We start from the raw sequence: 6,000 nt of genomic DNA, 5'->3' as shown, positions 1-6,000 counted from the left end.
CCATCTGCTGAGGCATTCTGTAAGCAATATAACTTCTCTCCAGAGAGAGTTTAGCATGCAATTCACAAAGAAGGATGGCAGAGGCTTGTAAACAAAAGGAAACAACTGAAGCAGTGAAGAATGGGCTGTGCTCTAAACATTCAATATGTCTCTTTATAGCTGAGAAACCCTGTAATGCTACAAAACCCTGGCTGAATTCTCTAATGTATTAATTGTTTTGTTTTGTGTGTGTTTCTTTTTCTTTTTCTTTTTTTGAAACCACCTCTTCTAAACCACGATTCCCGGTTTTTGTTTTTGTTGTGATTTCTGTTTTTGTTTTCTTTCACGATAAGCCATTTTTTTCATGGATCAGCTGGGTCATGATTTCCTGGTGAAATTACAAAAATAATTTAAAACATTTTATAAACGCTGTACTTTGTAGATAGCTATGTATTTGGGGAAGAGAAACTAATGGCACATCAAAGGCTGGCAACGTTAGGCACCATAATGTGACGTGGGGTCTTAGCCGAAGAACTTTCCTATTTAAAGCTTTGCTATTTTGTCGTAGGAAAAATAACAAACAGTCCCCAAATTTCTGTAGATGCCAAATTAATTGAAAACACTGCATTGTACCCAAAAGGACAGTCCTGTGGAAACTAATCTGCATTGTTAAAAGATCAAATGTCGAAGAAGAGTGGCCTCAGTTTTCTATACTCCAAAATGTCTCTGATAAAAAGGCACAGGGGGTGGGGGGCGGGAATTGTTAATCCTGTAGAGAGAAAAGACACCAACCTTTTGAGTTAATTCAATTCTATAGCCAGAATAGGAGCTAAAAAATCAAGTGTGAATGAATGAATGATTTGGGGGCAGATTTTTATTAATAAAAGCCCTCCTCGTTCAGCTTCTTTCATTAGGTGCACAGACCTGGAAGATTTTGATCTTTAGTTGCAGATTTCCCCAAAATATTTGATATCTTATTTTATGGCTTAGATGGCCTAGAAACATTTATAGTCGCATTGACCATGATTTAAAACCTTAACCTCAGAACCTAGACTGTAAATGTCCTGAACTGTAAAATTACAGGAAAAAACCCCACAAACCTTAACTGTCACCCCCCTCAAAAAACAAAAGTATACTTCTCATTGCTGTATCACTTATATAAATTAATGATATTGTATGTGTGCGCCCACACGCATGCATGCGCTACACTTCAATAATTGTTTTATCTGATGGTCTTTATTACCTTGTAGAAATTATATTGTCATAATTAAAACAAGTTTCATTATTTTCCATTTCTACTCCCATATAACCGATCACTACTATTTTTTTCAGTGGGCCATTAGGCAATACAGATTGTTTTCCCCTAGATTTGTCGGTTTACTGCTTTTAAAAGAATTAATCACCTGTCTTACAGCTTCTCTTGTAACTCTGCTGGCTTCCACTTGGAGGGAACTCTTTACTTTTTAGAATCACAGAATGTCTGGGGTCCACCCGCCTCCTGGTCTGGGTAAAGGAAACTGCAATATTGATGACAGAGTCCAGGGACGTGTTCTGTTGGCTATTTCAGTTGGTTAGCCTTGTGAAGTGATAGCTATTGGAGACCAGCTTGGTCTGGTTGCAGAATAAACACTTAGCAACTTGGCTTTCTATCCTGCCTGATTCCTGCCTTTGTTGCTTGTCTGCCCTCTGTAGGTGTGTGATCTTAAAACTTCTGGTCTATATGTGGGCATGTTTGTCATTTATTATAGAGCAGAGCAGGATTTAGGCATTCCTTAATGACATTATGAAATATCATACACACACACACACACGCACATCACTAGACACATGTATACATTATCCCATGGTGTGAACATATAACTTTATTGATGTACAGCATATGTTTCATCACAGTGGTCGCTATCGTCATTAAAAATCAAGTTTGATTTTTAGAAATTAAAAAATATCTCATTTAAAATATTATAATCACTTGTGTAATTATGAGAGAATAGGCCCCCAAATAGCATTCATTCATTCATCCATTCATTCAGCACCTTTTGTAGGCTTGTTAAACATCCATCGTATGTTGGTTATTGAGTTCTGGCACCACAATGACCCTACATTGATTTGATATCAATGATCACTTTATAGTTTTTGTTGACAAAGGCAACAGGTGATGAAACTGACACAGTGTGGTCAAGGGGTTAGCTTTAATCTAGCACATTATGGGGTGGTTTATGTTCCCGGATTCTCTTGTCTAATGTCATTTCCTAGGAGATGGTCTTTAAGTTAGTTAGTACTTCTGGATGCTTGGCTCAACATGTGTTCCTAAGTCTAGTTGCCTGATTTATCATCTATGGGCCATCGATCTCTCTGAATCCTTCTGTTTTGCCTTGGTGTTCCTGGCTTTGAGTCCTGAGTGTCCTGACTGTGGGAGTGGGAGAATCCCGTTGGTATCTCCTTGTATAGGAGGGGCATTTAGTGCCTGTAGCTGACTTGCAGAAGGAACTCCCTGAGTGGTGCTCTGATACCTTTTGTGAAAGGTTGTTAAATGTCCCCCTCACCCTAAAGCAGTAATGGTGTGAAAGAATAATGGTCCCCCAAAGATGTCCAGATCCCAATGTCCTGTATCTGTGAATATGTCAGCCTGTATTTTGCCCCATCTCTGTGCCTCTCTCATCTTTGATTAAGAAATGAGAATAACAATACCATAGATTGCTCTGAATAAATCTGAGCCAGCAGGGCTCATAGACCCTCAGATACATAGCTTTCATATCCAAGTCTGTCTGTCCACATTTTCCACAGTCCAAATTTCTGACAAGTACTTTTTCTGTTGTGTGAACTTACAAGACTGGCCTCAAATCCAGGTCTTCTGAGTCTTTGTCCAGTGTCCTCTCTATTCTATCCCAGTTGCTTCTAAGTGGACTGGAGCTGCTCAGGAACAGGAGCCTGTGGTGAGAGTCGTCTTAAGCGCTGCTCTCCTAAATGAGCAGATAACCTCAACTTTGGGCTTTAACATCCTTCCACATCAGTGCTTCCTTCATTACAGGCAGTTATAGTTTTCTTGGTATCTTCTCTATCCTTTTAAGTTGTGGGGATCCCCAGAGAGGGTGTCTCGTAGTGAATGATTCCTTATTGCTTTATGACGCACAAAGAAGAGTCTGAGGGCCTTGAAATAAAATTGCTGTCATAGGCCACTTTCCTCATCCTTTCTGAAATGGAGTTCTTATTTAGAAATAAAGGAATTGTTCACAGAGATCCAGAAAACCGTCCAAAAGGTTTGTTAATTTTTTGAAATCATAAGCAGTTTTTAAATTAAGAAGTACTTGTAAAGCCAGGTGCCAGGGCTTGTAACACCCTATGAGGTGACTTCTCTTATTATTCCCATTTTACATATGAAGAAGTTAAGACATAAAGAGGTTACATATCTTTTCCCTCTGGTCATGCAGCGTATAATGGCAGAGATAGGATTTGAATACAGGCCATATGGCTCCAGGGAGCATGTTATTAAAGCTACATTATTCTGCCTCTTAAAGACAGCTAACAAGAACACAAATCCAACAGATTTGGCCATTATCCAAGGCTGAGTGCTATGGTCATGGTGGTGGTGGAAGCATATGAGGGGGAGAGAATTTAAAACACTTCTGAGTATTTATCCAAAGAAAACAAAAACAGTAACTCAAGATATCTGCACACCCACACTCATTGCAGCATTATTTACAATAGCAAAGATATGGAAACAACCTCAGTGTCCATTGATAGATGAAGGGATAAAGAAATTGTATGTGTGTGTGTGTGTGTGTGTGTGTGTGTGTATGTGTATTTCAGCCATAAAAAAGAATAAAATCTTGTTATTTGCAACAACCTGGATGGACCTTGAGGGCATTATGCTAAATGAAATAAGTCAGAGAAAGACAAATACTGTATTATCTCACTTATATGTGGAATCTAAAAAAAAAAAAAAAAAACCAAGCTCATAGATACAGAGAACGGATTGGTGGTTCCCAAAAGCAGGGGTAGGGGATGGGTGAAATGGGTGAAGGAGGTTAACAGGTACAAACTTCCAGTGATAAAATAAATAGGTATCAATCAATAGGTCAGTTCTAGGGATGTAATGTACAGCATGGTTACTATAGTTACTAATACTGTATCGTATATTCAAAAGTTGCTGAGAGTAGATCTTAAAAGTTCTTATCACAAGAAAAAAAATTTGGGGGCTTCCCTGGTGGTGCAGTGGTTGAGAATCCGCCTGCCAATTCAGGGGACAAAGGTTCAAGCCCTGGTCTGGGGAGATCCCACATGCTGTAGAGCAACTAAGCCTGTGCATCACAACTATGGAGCCCGCGTGCCACAACTACTGAAGCCCGTGTGCCTAGAGCCTGCTCTTCACAACAAGAGAAGCCACCAGAATGAGAAGCCCGCGCACCACAACGAAGAGTAGTCCCCGCTCGCCGCAACTTGAGAAAGACCGCGTGCAGCAACGAAGACCCAACGCAGCCAAAAATAAAATTAATTAATTAAAAAAAAAGAAAAGTATTTTGTCACTGTATGGTGACAAATGTTAACTAGACTTATTGTGGTGATCATTTTGTACTGTATACAAATATTGAATCATTAGGTTGTAAGCCTGAAACTAATACCATGTTTTATGTCAACTGTATGTCAGTGAAAACATAAACAAAAACAGCAGTTAACTGAACGTTTCTGACAAAGAACTACCATTGCTTTAACATTCTGGTGCACCTTTTCCTGCTGCATACTTGGTGAAACTTTCCATAGTGTAGTCATCTCCCACAGCTACACTTTTATCGTCCATTTCCATCATTTGACTGCCTTGGAAATCCTAGTATAGGGTATTGAAGCACAACATTCTATGGACATTCATAACAAATTAAAAGAGGTAGTATACTACTTGTATACTGTGTGGCAGTTTATAAACCACTTTCCCACATGGTATTTCATTTATACCTGCAATAATCCTGGGGTGTAGGAATTATCTTGACCTGACCTGTGAACAGCTCAAGCTCAGTGAGATTCAGAGAGCTGATGGTCACGTTAGTCATAGGCGGTGGGTCTGGGCCTCAAACCTGGGTCTGCTCATGACAAGCCCAAGGCTACTTGTACTACAAGGCTGCTACCCTTATTCTTCCCTTTTCATCTCCAGGGAAAAGTGACCCATGTCTCCAGCTCTCTGCAGGCAGAGAGAGCCAGTGTGGTGTGCTTTTATCCTCATTCTGTGGACCCAAACCTACATTAAGCACACCATAGAATAGACCTTAACATTTTGGTGGCCCTAGAGCCCAATGACTCTGTTTCAGGTTTCCTTTTGCAATAGATGACATGTGGCTGGGATGAAACTCCAGCCTTATTCGGGATTTGGTCCATATAATCAGGGCTGACCTAAAATTGTACTGATCTCAAAAGTAGCATGCCATGCATTTTGACATCCATTTACTGCCATCGTTCCCGTTGAGGGGACAATTGTGAGTTTCCAAAGGCCATAAGCAAAAATTCTTTGTGGTATTTGAGGTTTGACAATATCAATCTTGTTTAACTGCTAGTCACTAATATTCTCACGTTGCTCCTTGTGCCTGCCTATGTGAGATGCAGGGGATAAGAAAACGATAAAGACACAGTTCTTGTTTTTAAATAGCTCATAATCTAAAATGAGAATCTTACAGTCCTACTCACATAGAATCAATCCCAGAATTATAACCAAAGAGGTTAAACCATGTCTCAATTTCTTATGGTGATTAGGCTTTCCTGGATATTTACTGTTTGCCTCTCAAGATCAACTCTCCATCCTTTTTTCTCCTGTTCTTTGTCGTTGATGCTGACGTTTATTGAATGAGTCTGTGGGCTCCCTTGCTTTCTGACTTCTGGTTGGGTTTGCCCTTTGCGGGAGAGAGAGAGAGAGACATCAAAGTATTTGTTCCTTCGCATTCCTCCTTGCTGGGCTGTATCCCTCTATCTAAGACCATAGCTCACTCTGGGACACTGAATCCTATCGCTATAGCTACAACTTTTTCTTTAGGTTTTTGA

Source organism: Phocoena phocoena, chromosome 6, assembly GCF_963924675.1.
Source record: "Phocoena phocoena chromosome 6, mPhoPho1.1, whole genome shotgun sequence".
NCBI classification, from domain to species: Eukaryota; Metazoa; Chordata; class Mammalia; order Artiodactyla; family Phocoenidae; genus Phocoena; species Phocoena phocoena.
This window is presented reverse-complemented; position numbering follows the sequence as displayed.